Source organism: Bombina bombina, chromosome 12 (genome assembly GCF_027579735.1).
Source record: "Bombina bombina isolate aBomBom1 chromosome 12, aBomBom1.pri, whole genome shotgun sequence".
Taxonomy (NCBI): Eukaryota; Metazoa; Chordata; class Amphibia; order Anura; family Bombinatoridae; genus Bombina; species Bombina bombina.
The window spans coordinates 65578761-65598848 of record NC_069510.1 but is presented as its reverse complement, the minus strand read 5'-3'; the positions used below and the strand labels follow the sequence as shown (position 1 = coordinate 65598848).

At 39.9% G+C, this 20088-nt stretch overlaps 1 long non-coding RNA gene across 1 annotated transcript; it reads right to left on the bottom strand.

Moving 5' to 3' along the window:
- Nucleotides 1-226: 226 nt before the first annotated feature.
- Nucleotides 227-16929, bottom strand: LOC128642732 (uncharacterized). The gene is made up of 3 exons (XR_008399697.1): nt 16891-16929; nt 13820-13905; nt 227-1017 (listed from the first exon to the last, which is right to left on the bottom strand). It is a non-coding gene; the product is annotated as an uncharacterized LOC128642732 (long non-coding RNA).
- Nucleotides 16930-20088: the final 3159 nt, after the last annotated feature.

Below are 20088 nucleotides of genomic sequence, written 5' to 3'. Positions count from 1 at the left end.
AAGGCTGTTGTTATGACGTTCTATTCCGTCATAACGGCTTTAAAGTCCAGTGTAAATATGACGGAATAGAACGGCATAACGGCGTTAAAAGGTTAATAGAGTGGTTTTAACACTTGCAGGCACTACACATATAGACCACTCCCAAAATAAAGCTGATGGACAGATAAAACAAAAAACAGTGAGCCAACCCAAAATATGCTCCGTTCCATAAAATTATATACTTAAAGACATTTTCATTTATACTTTTATTTGAAAAATAACAATATATACATATACAGAAAATGAAAACCACAAACTCACATAAATCAAAAACAAAAATAATAAGAATATATATTTAAAAAAAAATAGATAAAACAAAATATAAAAAGAAAATACCAAACTCCTAAAGTCACCCTACATTAAAGGGACACTGTACCGAAAATTTTTCTTTCGTGATTCAGATTGAGCATGAAATTTTAAGCAACTTTCTAATTTACTCCTATTATCAAATTTGCTTCATTCTCTTGGTATCTTTATTTGAAATGCAAGAATGTAAGTTTAAATGCCGGCCCATTTTTGGTGAACAACCTGGGTTGTCCTTGCTGATTGGTGGATAAATTCATCCACCAATAAAAAAGTGCTGTCCAGAGTACTGAAACAAAAAAAAAACTTAGATGCCTTGTTTTCAATAATGATAGCAAGAGAACGAAGAAAAATTGATACTAGGAGTAAATTAGAAAGTTGCTTAAAATTGCATGCTCTTTCTGAATTACAAAAGAAATTTGGGTACAGTGTCCCTTTAACCCTCAAAAATGCTCCTCAAACCTTAATCTCAAAACTAACCTTCACCATCCCACTAAACCCTTACAATAAAACCTAACAATCCCTGAACCATACCCCTTTCCCTACCTTAAGCATTATAATGAAACCCTTAAACTTCAATAAAAATAAAACAGTGAACAAAATAATAATAAAATCCATTTCTTCAATTTCAAAGTCTTCCAGGTGCCTTCAGAGTCATAGTCCCCAAATCGTTTTCTGTCAAAACAAAAATATGTAAATAATCTTGCACAGATCAAACCAACATATTCATGAACCTTAATCTTATTTCCAAACATTCCTAGGATCCCCTAATGATTATTTAAATTTTTTTTACAAACCACCAGAAAAACATAATTTATGTAAGAACTTACCTGATAAATTCATTTCTTTCATATTAGCAAGAGTCCATGAGCTAGTGACGTATGGGATATACATTCCTACCAGGAGGGGCAAAGTTTCCCAAACCTCAAAATGCCTATAAATACACCCCTCACCACACCCACAAATCAGTTTAACGAATAGCCAAGAAGTGGGGTGATAAGAAAAAAGTGCGAAGCATAAATATAAGGAATTGGAATAATTGTGCTTTATACAAAAAAATCATAACCACCACAAAAAAGGGTGGGCCTCATGGACTCTTGCTAATATGAAAGAAATGAATTTATCAGGTAAGTTCTTACATAAATTATGTTTTCTTTCATGCAATTAGCAAGAGTCCATGAGCTAGTGACGTATGGGATAATGACTACCCAAGATGTGGATCTTCCACCCAAGAGTCACTAGAGAGGGAGGGATAAAATAAAGACAGCCAATTCCGCTGAAAATAATCCACACCCAAACAAAGTTTAAAACTTATAATGAAAAAAACTGAAATTATAAGCAGAAGAATCAAACTGAAACAGCTGCCTGAAGTACTTTTCTACCAAAAACTGCTTCAGAAGAAGAAAACACATCAAAATGGTAGAATTTAGTAAAAGTATGCAAAGAAGACCAAGTTGCTGCTTTGCAAATCTGAACAACCGAAGCTTCATTCCTAAACGCCCAGGAAGTAGAAACTGACCTAGTAGAATGAGCTGTAATCCTTTGAGGCGGAGTTTTACCCGACTCGACATAAGCATGATGAATTAAAGATTTCAACCAAGATGCCAAAGAAATGGCAGAAGCCTTCTGACCTTTCCTAGAACCGGAAAAGATAACAAATAGACTAGAAGTCTTTCGGAAATTCTTAGTAGCTTCAACATAATATTTCAAAGCTCTAACTACATCCAAAGAAAGCAATGATTTCTCCTTAAAATTCTTAGGATTAGGACATAATGAAGGAACCACAATTTCTCTACTAATGTTGTTAGAATTCACAACCTTAGGTAAAAATTTAAAAGAAGTTCGCAACACCGCCTTATCCTGATGAAAAATCAGAAAAGGAGACTCACAAGAAAGAGCAGATAATTCAGAAACTCTTCTGGCAGAAGAGATGGCCAAAAGGAACAAAACTTTTCAAGAAAGTAATTTAATGTCCAAAGAATGCATAGGTTCAAACGGAGGAGCTTGAAGAGCCCCCAGAACCAAATTCAAACTCCAAGGAGGAGAAATTGACTTAATGACAGGTTTTATATGAACCAAAGCTTGTACAAACAACGAATATCAGGAAGATTAACAATCTTTCTGTGAAAAAGAACAGAAAGAGCAGAGATTTGTCTTTTCAAGGAACTTGCAGACAAACCTTTATCCAAACCATCCTGAAGAAACTGTAAAATTCTCGGAATTCTAAAAGAATGCCAGGAAAAATGATGAGAAAGACACCAAGAAATATAAGTCTTCCAGACTCTATAATATATCTCCCTAGATACGGATTTACGAGCCTATAACATAGTATTAATCACAGAGTCAGAGAAACCTCTTTTACTAAGAATCAAGCGTTCAATCTCCATACCTTTAAATTTAAGGATTTGAGATCCTGATGGAAAAAAAGGACCTTGTGACAGAAGGTCTGGTCTTAACGGAAGAGTCCACGGTTGGCAAGAGGCCATCCGGACAGGATCCGCATACCAAAAACCTGAGAGGCCATGCTGGAACCACCAGCAGAACAAATGAGCATTCCTTCAGAATCTTGGAGATTACTCTTGGAAGAAGAACTAGAGGCGGAAAGATATAGGCAGGATGATACTTCCAAGGAAGTGACAACGCATCCACTGCTTCCGCTTGAGGATCCCTGGATCTGGACAGATACCTGGGAAGTTTCTTGTTTAGATGAGAAGCCATCAGATCTATTTCTGGAAGACTCCATATTTGAACAATCTGAAGAAATACCTCTGGGAGAAGAGACCATTCGCCCGGATGAAACGTGTGGCGACTGAGATAATCCGCTTCCCAATTGTCTATACCTGGGATATGAACCGCAGAAACTAGACAGGAGCTGGATTCCGCCCATACCGGAATTCGAGATACTTCTTTCATAGCCAGAGGACTGTGAGTCCCTCCTTGATGATTGATGTATGCCACAGTTGTGACATTGTCTGTCTGAAAACAAATGAATGATTCTCTCTTTAGAAGAGGCCAAGACTGAAGAGCTCTGAAAATTGCACGGAGTTCCAAAATATTGATCGGTAATCTCACCTCCTGAGATTCCCAAACCCCTTGTGCTGTCAGAGACCCCCACACAGCTCCCCAACCTGTAGGACTTGCATCTGTTGAAATTACAGTCCAGGTCGGAAGAACAAAAGAAGCCCCCTGAACTAAACGATGGTGATCTGTCCACCACGTCAGAGAGTGTCGTACAATCGGTTTTAAAGATATTAATTGAGATATCTTTGTGTAATCCCTGCACCACTGGTTCAGCATACAGAGCTGAAGAGGCCGCATGAAAAACGAGCAAAGGGAATCGCGTCCGATGCCGCAGTCATAAGACCTAGAATTTCCATGCATAAGGCTACCGAAGGGAAAGATTGTGACTGAAGGTTTCGACAAGCTGATATCAACTTTAGACGTCTCATGTCTATCAAAGATAGAGTCATGGATACTGAATCTATCTGAAAACCTAAAAAGGTTACCTAAGTCTGAGGAATCAATGAACTTTTTGGTAAATTGATCCTCCAACCATGATGTTGAAGAAACAACACAAGTCGATTCGAATGAGATTCTGCTAAATGTGAAGACTGAGCAAGTACCAAGATATCGTCCAAATAAGGAATACCACAATACCCTGTTCTCTGATTACAGACAGAAGGGCACCGAGAACCTTCGTAAAAATTATTGGAGCTGTAGCTAGGCCAAACGGCAGAGCCACAAACTGGTAATGCTTGTCTAGGAAAGAGAATCTCAGAAACTGATAGTGATCTGGATGAATCGGAATATGCAGATATGCATCCTGTAAATCTATAGTAGACATATAATGCCCTTGTTGAACAAAAGGCAGGATAGTCCTTACAGTTACCATTTTGAATGTTGGTATCCTTACATAACGAATTCAATATTTTTAGATCCAGAACTGGTCTGAAGGAATTTTCCTTCTTTGGTACAATGAAGAGATTTGAATAAAACCCCAGTCCCTGTTCCAGAACTGAAACTGGCAAAATTACTCCAGTCAACTCTAGATCTGAAACACATTTCAGAAATGCTTGAGCCTTCGCTGGGTTTACTGGGACACGGGAAAGAAAAAATCTCTATGCAGGAGGCCTTATCTTGAAGCCAATTCTGTACCCTTCTGAAACAATGTTCTGAATCCAAAGATTGTGAACGGAATTGATCCAAATTTCTTAGAAAAAACGTAATCTGCCCCCTACCAGCTGAGAAGGAATGAGGGCCGCACCTTCATGTGGACTTAGGAGCTGGCTTTGATTTTCTAAAAGGCTTGGATTTATTCCAGACTGGAGATGGTTCCCAAACTGATACCGCTCCTGAGGATGAAGGATCAGGTTTTTGTTCCTTGTGACAAAAGGAACGAAAACGAATATTACCCTGGAAAGAAAGGGAAAGCAGAGTAGACTTAGAAGACATAACAGCATTCCAAGTCTTAAGCCATAAAGCTCTTCTAGCTAAAATAGCTAGAGACATATACCTGACATCAACTCTAATGATATCAAAGATGGCATTACAATAAAATTATTAGCATGTTGAAGAATAAAAATGCTATGAGAATTATGATCTGTTACTTGTTGCGCTAAAGCTTCTAACCAAAAGATGAAGCTGCAGCAACATCCGCTAAAGATATAGCAGAAGATTACCTGAACACAAGTAAGCTTTTCTTAGAAAGGATTCAATTTTCCTATCTAAAGGATCCTTAAGGAAGTACCATCTGCCGTAGGAATAGTAGTACGCTTAACAAGAGTAGAGACAGCCCCATCAACTTTAGGGATTTTGTCCCAAAACTCTAATCTGTCAGATGGAACAGGATATAATTGCTTAAAACGTTTAGAAGGAGTAAATGAATTACCCAAATTATTCAATTCCCTGGAAATTACTTCAGAAATAGCACTACAGGAGATTTAAAAACCTTATCTAAACGTTTAGATTTAGTATCAAGAGGACCAGAATCCTCAATTTATAATGCAATTAGGACTTCTTTAAGTAAAGAACGAATAAATTTCATTTTAAATAAATATGAAGATTTATCAGCATCAACCTCTGAGACAGAATCCTCTGAACCAGAAGAACCATTATCAGAATCAGAATGATGATGTTCATTTAAAAATTCATCTGAAAAATTAGAAGTTTTAAAAGACTTTTTACGTTTACTAGAAGGAGGAATAACAGACATAGCCTTCTTAATGGATTTAGAAACAAAATCTCTTATGTTATCAGGAACACTCTGAGTATTAGATGTTGACAGAACAGCAACAGGTAATGTAACAGTACTAAAGGAAATATTATCTGCATTAACAGTTTGTCATGACAAAACAGTACAAACAACAGCTGGAGGAACAGATACCATAAGTTTACAGTAGATACACTTAGCTTTGGTAGCTCCAGCCCCAGGCAGCGATTTTCCAGAAGTATCTTCTGACTCAGTGTTAACGTGGGACATCTTGCAATATGTAATAGAAAAAACAACATATAAAGCAAAATTGATCAAATTCCTTAAATGACAGTTTCAGAAATGGGAAAAAAATGCCAGTGAACAAGCTTCTAGCAACCAGAAGCAATAAAAAATGAGACTTAAATAATGTGGAGACAATAGTGACGCCCATATTTTTTTAGCGCCAAAAATGACGCCCACATTATTTGGCGCCTAAATGCTTTTGGCGCCAAAAATGACGCCACATCCGGAACGCCGACACTTTTGGCGCAAAAGAACGTAAAAAATGACGCAACTTCCGGCGACACGTATGACGCCGGAAACAGAAAAAAAAAAATTTGCGCCAAAAAAGTCTGCGCCAAGAATGACGCAATAAAATGAAGCATTTTCAGCCCCCGCGAGCCTAACAGCCCACAGGGAAAAAACAGAATTTATGCTTACCTGATAAATTACTTTCTCCAACGGTGTGTCCGGTCCACGGCGTCATCCATTACTTGTGGGATATTCTCCTCCCCTACAGGGAAAGGCAAGGAGAGCACACAGCAGAGCTGTCCATATAGCTCCCCTTCTAGCTCCGCCCCCCCAGTCATTCGACCGACGGTTAGGAGAAAAAGGAGAAACTATAGGGTGCCGTGGTGACTGTAGTGTATAAAGACAAAAAAAATTTCAACCTGATTAGGAAAACCAGGGCGGGCCGTGGACCGGACACACCGTTGGAGAAAGTAATTTATCAGGTAAGCATAAATTCTGTTTTCTCCAACATTGGTGTGTCCGGTCCACGGCGTCATCCATTACTTGTGGGAACCAATACCAAAGCTTTAGGACACGGATGAAGGGAGGGAGCAAATCAGGTTACCTAAATGGAAGGCACCACGGCTTGCAAAACCTTTCTCCCAAAAATAGCCTCCGAAGAAGCATAAGTATCAAATTTGTAGAATTTGGCAAAAGTGTGCAGAGAATACCAAGTCGCTGCCTTACATATCTGATCAACAGAAGCCTTGTTCTTGTAGGCCCATGTGGAAGCCACAGCCCTAGTAGAGTGAGCTGTGATTCGGTCAGGAGGCTGTCGTCCGGCAGTCTCATAGGCCAATCGGATAATGCTTATTAGCCAGAAAGAGAGAGAGGTAGCAGTAGCTTTTTGATCTCTCCTCTTACCAGAGTAAACGACAAACAAAGATGAGGTTTGTCTAAAATCTTTTGTTGCTTCTAAATAGAACTTTAAAGCACGAACAACATCTAAATTGTGTAATAAACGTTCCTTCTTTGAAGCTGGTTTCGGACACAGAGAAGGAACAACTATTTCCTGGTTAATATTCTTGTTGGAAACAACTTTTGGAAGAAAACCAGGCTTAGTACGCAAAACAACCTTATCTGAATGGAAAACCAGATAGGGTGGATTACACTGCAAAGCAGATAATTCAGAAACTCTTCTAGCAGAAGAAATAGCACCCAAAAACAGTACTTTCCAAGATAATAACTTAATATTTATGGAATGTAAAGGTTCAAACGAACCCCTTGAAGAACTGAAAGAACTAAATTTAGACTCCAAGGAGGAGTCATGGTTCTGTAAACAGGCTTGATTCTAACCAAAGCCTGAACAAAAGCTTGTACATCTGGCACAGCTGCCAGTCGTTTGTGTAACAAGACAGATAAAGCAGAAATCTGTCCCTTTAGAGAACTAGCGGACAACCCTTTATCCAAACCTTCTTGGAGAAAGGAGAGAATCCTTGGAATTTTTATTTTACTCCAGGAGAATCCCTTGGATTCACACCAACAGATATATTTACGCCATATTTTATGGTAAATCTTTCTAGTCACAGGTTTTCTGGCTTGGACCAGAGTATCTGTCACAGAATTCGAAAACCCACGTTTGGATAAAATCAAGCGTTCAATTTCCAAGCAGTCAGCTGCAGAGAAACTAGATTTGGATGTTCGAATGGACCTTGTACTAGAAGATCCTGTCTCAAAGGTAGCTTCCATGGTGGAGCCGATGACATATTCACCAGGTCTGCATACCAAGTCCTGCGTGGCCACGCAGGAGCTATCAGAATCACCGAGGCCTTTTCCTGTTTGATCCTGGCTATGAGCCTGGGAAGGAGAGGAAACGGTGGAAAAACATACGCTAGGTTGAACGACCAAGGCGCCACTAATGCATCCACTAGAATCGCCTTGGGATCCCTGGATCTGGACCCGTAACAAGGAATCTTGAAGTTCTGACGGGACGCCATTAGATCCATGTCTGGAATGCCCCATAATTGGGTTAACTGAGCAAAGACCTCCGGGTGGAGTTCCCACTCCCCCGGATGGAAAGTCTGACGACTTAAATAGTCCGCCTCCCAGTTGTCTACTCCTGGGATGTGAATAGCAGATAGATGGCAGGAGTGATTCTCTGCCCATTGGATGATCTTGGTTACTTCCTTCATCGCTAGGGAACTCTTTGTTCCCCACTGATGATTGATGTATGCAACAGTCGTTATGTTGTCCGGCTGAAATCTTATGAACCTGGCTTTCGCTAGCTGAGGTCAAGCCAGGAGCGCATTGAATATTGCTCTTAGTTCCAAAATGTTTATCGGGAGAAGCGACTCTTCCCGAGACCATAGGCCCTGAGCTTTCAGGGAGTCCCAGACCGCGCCCCACCCCAAGAGGCTGGCGTCGGTCGTGACAATGACCCACTCCGGTCTGCGGAAACTCATTCCCTGAGACAGGTGATCCTGGGTCAACCACCAGAGAAGTGAGTCCCTGGTTACCTGGTCTACTTGAATTTGGGGAGACAAGTCTGTATAGTCCCCATTCCACTGATTGAGCATGCACAGCTGTAATGGTCTTAGATGAATTAGAGCAAAAGGAACCACGTCCATTGCTGCGACCATTAGTCCTATTACTTCCATGCACCGAGCTATGGAGGGTTGAGGAATAGAATGAAGAACTCGACAAGCGTTTAGAAGCTTTAACTTTCTGACTTCTGTCAGGAAGATCTTCATTTCCATAGAATCTATTATTGTTCCCAGAAACGGAACCCTTGTGGACGGTGACAGTGAACTCTTTTCTATGTTCACCTTCCACCCGTGAGATCTGAGAAAAGCCAACACAATGTCTGTGTGGGCCCTCGCTTTGGAAAGAAATGAAGCTTGGATTAGGATGTCGTCTAGATAAGGTGCTACAGCGATGCCCCTCGGCCTTAGGACCGCTAGAAGGGACCCTAGCACCTTTGAGAAAATTCTGGGAGCGGTGGCTAAACCGAATGGAAGAGCCACGTGAAGGATGGAACTCTGAGGAAATTGTTTAATATCTTTAAATCCAGGATTGGCCTGAAAGTTCCCTCTTTTTTGGGAACCACAAACAGGTTTGAGTAAAAACCTAGACCTTGTTCCCCGGAGGGGACTGGGTTTATCACTCCCATCTTTGATAGGTCTCTTACACAATGTAAGAATGCCTGTTTCTTTATCTGGTCTGAAGATAAGTGAGACAGGTGGAATCTTCCCTTTGGAGGAAGTCCCTTGAACTCTAGCAGGTATCCCTTGGAGACTATTTCTAGTACCCAGGGATCCGGAACATCTCTTGCCCAAGCCTGAGCGAAGAGAGATAGTCTGCCCCCTACCAGATCCGGTCCCGGATCGGGGGCTACCCCTTCATGCTGTCTTGGTAGCAGCAGCAGGTTTCTTGGTCTGTTTACCCTTGTTCCAGCCTTGCATGGGCTTCCAAGCGGGTTTGGGCTGGGCCGCGTTACCTTCTTGTCTAGCGGCAGTGGAGTTATTAGCCGGCCCGTTCCTGAAATTGTGAAAGGAACGAAAATTAGACTTGTTCTTAGCCTTAAAAGGCCTATCCTGTGGGAGGGCATGGCCCTTACCCCCAGTGATGTCTGAAATAATTTCCTTCAATTCCGGCCCAAAAAGGGTCTTACCCTTGAAAGGAATATTAAGTAACTTAGTCTTGGACGACACATCTGCCGACCAGGATTTTAGCCAAAGCGCCCTCCGCGCTACTATAGCAAAACCTGAGTTTTTCGCCGCCAATTTCGTTATTTGAAAAGCGGCATCCAATATAAAGGAATTAGCTAACTTTAATGCGTGAATTCTGTCCATGACTTCTTCATAGGAAGTCTCTTTCTGGAGCAACCATTCTAGTTCCTTGAACCAAAAGGACGCCGCTGAAGTGACAGTAATAACACACGTAGCTGGTTGAAGGATGAACCCTTGTTGAACAAAAATCTTTTTAAGCAATCCTTCCAATTTTTATCCATAGGATCTTTGAAAGCGCAGCTGTCCTCTATAGGAATAGTTGTGCGCTTCGCTAGTGTTGAAACAGCTCCCTCAACCTTTGGGACCGTCTGCCATGCGTCCCTTCTAGGGTCTACTATGGGAAACATTTTCTTAAATATAGGAGGTGGGGCAAAGGGTACACCTGGCTTCTCCCACTCCTTATCCACTATGCTCGCTACCCTCTTGGGTATTGGAAAGCGTCTTCGTGCACTGGGACCTCTAAAAATGTGTCCAATTTGCACAACTTCTCTGGTACTACTACAGAATCACAGTCATCCAGAGTAGCTAATACCTCCTTAAGCAAAGCGCGGAGATGTTCTAGCTTAAATTTAAATGCTACTATATCAGGTTCTGCCTGTTGAGAAATTTTTCCTGAGTCTGAAATTTCACCCTCAGACAGCCCTTCCCTCACAGCCAATTCCGATTGATGTGAGGGTAAAATAGATAAAGCATCGTCAGCGTCTGATTGTTCATCCTTTTTTTATCTGTATTTAAACCTGAGCAATCACGCTTTCTCTGAAATGCTGGCAGTTTGGATAAAAGATTTGCTATAGAATTATCCACTACTGCTGTTAATTGTTGCATAGAAATAAGCACTGGTGCGCTAGGTGTCGCCTGCGCGGGCAAAGCTGGTGTAGACACAGAAGGAGAGGATGTAGAATTATCCTCACTACCTTCATTAGATAAATTATCTTGGGCAACATTATGAAATGTAACAGAGCTGTCCTTATTTTGTTTGGACGCTATGGCACAATTATCACAAACACTCAAAGGGGGAACACATTTGTCTCTACACACACAGAACATAGGTTATCTGATGGCATAGACATGTTAAACAGATTTAGGCAGGCAAACAATGCAATAAAAACGATTTTAAACAAAAACGTTACTGTCTCTTTAAATAATAACATTACACACTTTATTTCTGAATGTTCAAAAAACTATGAAGGCAATATCCGATTTTTATGAAATTTGGACCCCAGTGTCTTATTGCTTAGAAAGTATTGCACAGCAAATATGGAGACTCTAGCTCTTAAAACAAGCAAACCAGAGCTAATTGTTGGATTTAACCGTTTTTATACACTACAATCCCTGCTACAGTATTGCTGCAGCATTTTACCTTCCTTAGGGGTCAATCATCCACAGAAATAAGCCTTCTGGAGTCAATTTCTGAGTCACAGGACCCTCTCACATGAAAACTGCATGCACTGCCTTGAAATCAACTGCACAGCTGAAGCACCAAAATGAGGCTTCCTCCCTCAGTACACTAGAGTGAAGGGGCCTTCCTGACTAGATTTAGGTGTCTAAAACATGCCAGATCAATAAAAAACGTTCCCAAGTGTATATGAGCTTATAAAACAGTTCAAATGCCATGATATTGTAATAAAAACCAATCGATTTTGCCCCTAACAGTGTCTACCAGCATAAAAATCAAAAAGGGGAAGCCTGTTATCTTTTTTGCTGAGGTGAAAGAAAAATGGCTTACCATTTTCCCTGAGGGGAAAAATGACTGTCATCTAGCATTAGCCTGTGTTGTTAGAAGGAGACTAGTCATACCTGAAGCAGATGAGTCTGCAAACTGTTACCCCCAACTGAAGTTCTCTTGTTTCAACAGTCCTGCGTGGTAACAGCAATGGATTCTAGTTACTTGTGCTAAAATCATATTCCTCTTAACAGAAATCTTCATCACTTTTCTGTTGTAGAGTAAATAGTACAAGCCAGCACTATTTTAAAATAACAAACTCTTGATAGAAGATATAAAAAACTACAACTAACACCACAAACTCCTCACCATCCCCGAGGAGATGCTACTTGTTCAGAGCGGCAAGGAGAATGACTGGGGGGCGGAGCTAGAAGGGGAGCTATATGGACAGCTCTGCTGTGTGCTCTCCTTGCCTTTCCCTGTAGGGGAGGAGAATATCCCACAAGTAATGGATGACGCCGTGGACCGGACACACCAATGTTGGAGAAAGTCAAATTTTTAAGGTAAGAAAAAAATGATTTATTCATATGCATTATCCCAAATATGAAACTGACTGTCTGAAATAAGGAACGTTGAACATCCTGAGTCAAGGCAAATAAATGTTTGAATACATATATTTAGAACTTTATAAAAAAGTGCCCAACCATAGCTTAGAGTGTCACAGAAAATAAGATTTACTTACCCCAGGACACTCATCTACATGTTGTAGAAAGCCAAACCAGTACTGAAACGAAAATCAGCAGAGGTAATGGTATATAAATAAGAGTATATCGTCGATCTGAAAAGGGAGGTAAGAGATGAATCTCTACGACCGATAACAGAGAACCTATGAAATAGACCCCGTAGAAGGAGATCATTGAATTCAAATAGGCAATACTCTCCTCACATCCCTCTGACATTCACTGCACGCTGAGAGGAAAACCGGGCTCCAACCTGCTGCGGAGCGCATATCAACGTAGAATCTAGCACAAACTTACTTCACCACCTCCATAGGAGGCAAAGTTTGTAAAACTGATTTGTGGGTGTGGTGAGGGGTGTATTTATAGGCATTTTGAGGTTTGGGAAACTTTGCCCCTCCTGGTAGGAATGTATATCCCATACGTCACTAGCTCATGGACTCTTGCTAATTACATGAAAGAAACCCTCTTCCTTACCGCATCAAAAATCACCCAATCCAAATAAAATTAACTGGAAACTCAACAATGTACTCCAGACAAACCCATAATAATTTTGCCAAACTCTTCCACACATTCCTAGTATAATCACACTTCAGAAAAACATGCACTACATTATCAGTCCTTCCACACTCATCTCTCAGACATCTCTCATCAGCAACCAAACGTCTCTTTCTCTGAAACTCTATAGTATACAATCACCTATAAAAAGCCATCCATGACACATGTCTTAACTGCATCCTTCATACTAACATTCTTCAAAACAACCATTCTTTCTTCTTCAGATAACCAATCAATTCAACTTTCCTTCTATTAACCAAAATCCCCATCACTTTTCTTTGATCACACCACTCCTCTTTTGAAATATGCACCAAATGAAATACTCTCACAAACTTCTCAATATGCACACACAGAGAAAAGCACACTCACAGGAACAAACAACCGGCTCAATAACATTGTTAGCCTGTTCTATGGCAATTTACCACCTGGGTGCAGCTTCTTTTTTAGCCCAGTAATGCTTTTCACAGAGTAGAACTTTCCTATAGTATGATCCCGCCTATGACGGTCAGTCTAGCGCTGAAATACCAGGCGATTCCGCTCTGAACAAGGAACACAGCAACCCCAGATGATCATTTCGGCCTTCATTGGGCATCATCAGTGAGGTGTCGCCATATTCCTCTAAGCAGACTGAGCAAGGATTCCACGTCTGGTTCCCCTTTTTCCCATAGGGAGACTAAATACACACAGAGAGAAGCACACTCACAGGAATGAACAACTGGTTCAATACTATTGTTACCCTGTTCTATGGCGATTTACCACCTGGGTGCAGCTTCTTTTAGCCTAGTAATGCTTTTCACAGAGTAGAACGTTCCTGTAGTATATCAGTCTGATCCCGCCTATTACGGCCAGTCCAGCAACGAAATACCAGGCAATTCCTCTCTGAACAAGAAATAGTGATAATAGGCATCACGCTAGTTTTGCTAACATACAACCTAAACCTCCTCAATACAGTCCCCGCAGCATATCTCACCATACATCCACCCAAACAACTTTTACCACTCAACACCACACAAGACCTAACATACTTTACCTCCAAGAACATTGCAATATCTGTCAAACCTTTACCTCCTTTCTCTTTCGCATAAGTAATTTTATCTCTTTGTGATTTCTCCATTCCTGAATAACAGAAAAATAAAAATATTAAACCCATAATCCGACACAAAATCCTAAAAGGAGCAAGAAAAAAAACACAAACAGTACATTGAAAATAGTCATTAGAACAGATTAATAATCAACACTCTACATTCAAAACTTCTCGTTTTCCAAAAATGAATCTTACATTTCTATTAATCCCATCTAAATCATTTCACATAATAACCAAAATTTTAATTTCATCATCCACAATAGACCAACCACCCAACTCATACACCTTCCATACCTCAAAAACCTTGCACATACACTTACTCCAATTCACCTTAAATCCACTTGCAACACCGAAATACTCTAAATGCAATTGCATCCTCCTCAAACTGTCAAACAACAATAAGGTCATCCATCAATCCAATAACTCTTAAACACCTCCCATCAATTCCAGGCACATTCACCCCCCAAATTTTTGCCGAAGGATTTGGCTATTTAGGGGTGAATGTGCCTGAAAGTGATGGGAGGTATTTAATCACACAAATAAAAACAGAGACAAAGGACATCCCTGACAAGCACCAGACTAAATAAACCTCATTTGTCGAAAAAATGTTCACCACAAACCTACTCACAAAAGGCTAGATTATGAGTGGAGTGCTATTTAGTGCTCCTGCTCATGCATTAACATTGCTAAACAAAGGATTTTTGCGCAAGTTGGGTTGCGCTTGTATTACAAGTTGAAAGCAACACATTTGTGAGCAAGCAAAAACCCGATACACACAAAAAGTTAAACTTCAAATAGCTTGAATGCGCTAACTTATTCTTCCATAGACTTCAATGGAGCACGAAAATTTCAAAAAGAACCTAACACCCATACTTGCGCGCTAAACCCGACATAAAATATGAATATTTCACATTCCAATGTTCTTCACGTAGTTATTCTTAAATAAACATTTACTGTATATATATATGCAAAGGGCTCCTATGCACATATATATATATCTGTGTGTGTACATATGTATTTATATGTTTATATGTGTATATATGTCTGTATATGTATATACTAGTCCTAAAGCCCATTCACACGGGCCATTTTTTGCAGTACAGGGGTCCCACCCCTTGTCCTCTCTCTCCCCCACTCGTTTGTGCTCTCTCCCCCTCTCTTTTATGCTCTCTTCACCTCTCTTTTGCTCTCTCTCCCCCTCTCTTTTGCGCTCTCTCCACCTCTCTTTTGCTCTCGATCTCCCCCCCTCTCTTTTGCTCTCGATCTCCCCCCTCTCTTTTGCTCTCTCTCCCCCCCCTCTCTTTTGCTCTCTCTCTCTCCCCTCTATTTGTCTCTTTCTTCCCCTCTCTTTTGTGCTCTCTCCCTCTCTCCCCCTCTCTTTTGCACTCTCTCGCTCCACCTCTCTTTTGCTCTCTCTCCCCCCTCTCTTTTGCTCCCTATCTCCCCCTCTCTTTTGCTTTCTCTTCACCTCTCCTTTGCTCTCTCTCCCCCCCTCTCTTTTACGCTCTCTCTCCCCCTCTCTTTTGCGCTCTCTCCCCTCCTCTTTTGCGCGCTCTCTCTCCCCTCTCTTTTGCGCTCTCTCTCTCCTCTTTTTGTGCTCTCTCTCTCCCCCTTTCTTTTGCGCTCTCTCCCCCCCCCTTTTTTGCGCTCTCTCTCTCCCCCCTCTCTCCCCGTCTCTTTTTCTTACTCGCCCCCTCTCTTTTGCTCTCTCTCTCTCTCTCCCCCCTCTCTTTTGCATTCTCTCTCTCTTTTGCGCTCTCTCCCCTCCTCTTTTGAGCGCTCTCTCTCTCCCTCTTTTTTGCACTCTCTCTCCCCCCCTCTCTTTTGCGCTCTCTCCCCCCTCTCTTTTGCTTTGTCTCTCACTCCTTTTTTTTGTTGCTCTCTCTCTCTCTCAATCCCTCTCTTTTGCTCTCTCTCCTTCCCTCTCTTTTGCTCTCTCTCCTTCCCTCTCTTTTGCTCTCTCTCTCTCCCCCCTCTCTTTTGCTTTGTCTCTCTCCCCTCTCTTTTGCTCTCTCTCTCCCCCTCTGTATTGCTCTCTCTCCCCCCTCTATTTTGGTCTCTCTCCCCCCTCTCTTTTTCTCTCTCCCCTCTATTTTGCTCTCTCACCCCCCTCTCTTCTGCTCTTCCCCCTCTCTTTAGCTCTTTCCTATCTCTTTTTGTCTCTCCCCCTCTCTTTCTATTTCTCTCCCCATGCCCACTTTCACCGCAAACAGCAGCATGTCAGGTAAGGCCAGGTATGTTTGTCCTCGTGCTGTCTCTACTGCGCATGACAGCTTCGGACAAACACACTTGGCCTTTTATATTATAGGATATGCAATTTTTTTAGAATATTTTTCATCAGATACTGTTATTTATGAGGGTAACAGTACTGTGAAATGTATTTTTTATGTTTTTTGTGCCACTTTTTTGTCTTGCATAAAAGTTAACCAGAGCTCTGAAGTCGCACTAACACGACGCGTTAAAGTCAATTGTGCTCAAGCGAACGCATTTGCTTTCAACTTATAATAAGCGCACTAATTACATTGTGTGCAAAGAGCCGCAAAATACCAAAAATCCCTTGCGCGCCACTTGTAATCTAGTCCAACATTTGCATTCAAACACTTAATACAAATTAAAAAATTCACAGAAAGCCCCATTCTCTCCAACACACTAAAAATTAACTCATGCCTAACCCTATCAAACATTTTCTCAAAATCAACCACTACTAATGCTACTCACCCCAATTTTCCTCCCAGGCACTGCACACAATTTATCTTCCCCAGTCATCTTACGAATCACACTCCTCAAACAATCCGCAATCAATTTAGCCACAACCTGATAATCAATATTTAACAAAGATATATCCGCCTCCAATTCTTCAATTCATTCTGATCACCTTTTATATAAAAGTTCAACAACTCCTCTCGTAGATGAAGGCAACTGACAATTACCAAACACCCACTTACATACCACAAACATATTCTAACCAATCACATTCCAAAATAAAGCATAAAAATCAAGAAACAATTCACCCTCACCTGGGGTCTTACCCTTTTCCATTCCTTCCAACCTCAGACAAAGTCAAATCCGTTTGTAAAGATTCACAAACATCCTTGCTTAAATTACAAGCAACAGTCTCCAAAAAAAACATTTTGAGCACACATTCCTATGTATTTGCTCACACAAGGTTTTATAAGACTTCCATACCTCACCAAAATAGCTGACTTCCCACAAACATCAACACCCTCCTCATTCAAAATACCAGACATACCATCTTTCCCACTAAAAACCTTCTTAAAGAAATAATGAGTACACTTCTCTCCTTTCTTTTTCTCCTCCATTCTACCATCCGTTACTAAAGTCTTTCATTTCATGAACATACTACACTTTTTAATCATTTGATTTGTTTCTTACAACTTATCTACCACATTTAAACCCAAATTCCTCAATTCTTCAAAGAATTCGAATCATAACTCCCAAATGTCATATTCCCTTCTCTCCTTACAAGCTCTATTGGCACTCTAATGCAAAAGAAAAATTCTTAGTTTCAAGATTAACTCATTCCCACCAATCTAACAAACTACAAAACTACCTTTTCTTCGTTTGCATCCATTTAAATATCCTAACAAACTGCATTTTAAGACGCTCATCCTCTAACAAATCAACATGCATCTTCCATACACCCTTACCAAATTCTACATTTGTATCCATGCTTGCAAGTACATCTGTAAAAGGTAATCTGGATAAAAGCAAAATCTTCAAACGTTAAAAGAAAGAAAACAAAAATCAGTTTGGGATTTCGCAGTTCCATTTGCACTAAAAAAGTGAAACCTTTACCAGGACAAGAACTATCTTGGCGTCTTAAAGGGACATTCCAGTCAAAATATAAATGCACATAGGTTTATTGCATCTTTGAATATAAACATATTTTCAATACACAGGTGGTAGTGACATAATAAAATGTTCCCATTTGGCCAGGAAAGCCTTGAGTTTGGTGTCTAAAATAATCAGAGGGTCTTTTATATCTACTGCTAATTGGAACAGCATACTATTAATAAAAGCGGCCATACTTGGTGCCTTTTTATCTTTCCAACTTTTTAGGATCATCTGTCTAGCAACTAGAATAGAAGTATTGATTAGCTGTTTGTTCTGTATATCGCTCTTAGAAATGAGGAAGAAAATTTGCTTTAGGTCAAATTTAATTTTGATTGGTAAAATCTGATAAGCCAAATTCCGGTATATTATTAAGGTTGCTTCTAAAAATGTCCGTAGTGTACGGTGTATGACAACATTTTATGTCTGTGGGAATGGGGTTTGTCTGTTTCTTTTAAAGAAGCAGGGTGGGATTTGGGTTAGTCTCTCTGGTCTTTCAGCCATGACAGGAATAGAGGGCCGCGAATCTTGTTTAGGGGATAGATTTTGTGTTATTAGAGTAGAGCATTTTGTCAAAAGGGAGGTTGTTCTTGGTTCTTTTTGAATTTTCTAGGATTGTGTTTACAATTTTTAATGCTTATGCATCACCTAATAGGAGGAACAGGATTGAGTTATTTTAGTTTATTTTTTGGGAGTAGAGATTGTACTTTTTTTGTTTGGGATTTTAATTGTGTGTTGGGGGTAGATGATATAGAAGATGTTTAGTATATTTTATTGGATAAATCTAGTAAATATTTATTAGAATGTTTGGATATTAAAGGGATATTCCAGCCAAAATTGGAAACCACATGGGTGCATTTTGGTATTGAACAGAAACAATTTTGTAATATACATGCATTAGCAAAAATGCTTCTAATAATAGCTATAGCTGTTTCAAAAGTGTATTTAAGTATGCACCATGCACCAGCATTTTAAACACAACACTTGTTCGGAGAGCCTAAGGTGCTTGTACCATCTGGTAATGACTAAATTTGTTAATTGCTGACATGATACAAGCCCCAGTGATGATCTGAGCAGCTGCATTATTTAAAATGTGGGTGCAGTGAAAATATCTAGCTATGCTTCACATGCACGTGCAGAGAAAAATGTTAACACTAAGACAGTGATAACTCTTAATTGAAGCATTTTTGCCAATACATGTGTATTAAAAATATGTTTCTATTCAAAGATGCAATAAATCTATGTGCATTTATATTTTGACTGGAATGTCCCTTTAAGACGCCAAGATAGTTCTTGTCCTGGTAAAGGTCTAACTTTTTTAGTGAAAATGGAACTGCGAAATCCCAAACTGATTTTTGTTTTCTTTCTTTTAACTTTTGAAGATTTTGCTTTTATCCAGATTATTCCACAGACTTTTTTTTTATTTCATGTATCTAAGTGTAAAACAGGAAAGTAACATGTTATGATTTGTATGGCTTTTTTTTCTCTGTATAAAGGATACGAATAATGTTGTCTTCATGTAGAACTTGGAAATGTATCATGAATTGGTTTCTAAATAAAGTATATATAAAAAAATGTACCGGAAAATAAAAAAGACACAAAACATAACAAAACAATGAAATCATGTGACATTATTCTTTGTTTTTCTTTTTAAATGACGACTTTGAAGACTTAAAAACCTTATCAGACGTCTTCTCAGACTCAGAAGATTTTAAAAGTACTAGATAGAGACTCATGGTTGTCCACGATAAGCCTAACTGTAAATTTGAATGAATCCAACGCAGACTTGTCCAAAAAGGAAACATTTCCCAAAGTAGAGTCAGACAAACTCCCAACATCCTCACATTCAAGACTAATAGAATTGTCAAACTCTTCAATTTTGCCAGAACCAGCACTCAGATTTCTCAGCTTTCCCAGTATCTACCTCAGGCAACTGTAAAGATGCAGAATCAAGCACAAATGGATTCTCCTCATCATCAAAACTTTCCCACACAAATCACATTTTTGAGCACTTAAACATTCCGCTGACCTGTGGCCAATCTCACCACAGTTTCTGCACACAATTTAAAAGTTTCAGAGATACCAAGACAAAACCATTTAATAGTATATTTTAAGTCCAGAGGAAATACTAAAAAAAGCGATTTACTAAATTTACAGAGAAAAAAACCCACATTAAATTGCAAACCTTATTTCATAAACCCCTGTTCCTTAAGTCCACCCCCTTCTGTAACCACCAAAAAACACCACTGCCACATCACATAAAACCCTTCTCTGCTCTTAACCTATAAATGTTAATCATCCCCTAAACTGAGAACCGTCTCCCTGTAAAATTCCTAACCTAAAATATCCTGCCTACCAGAAAC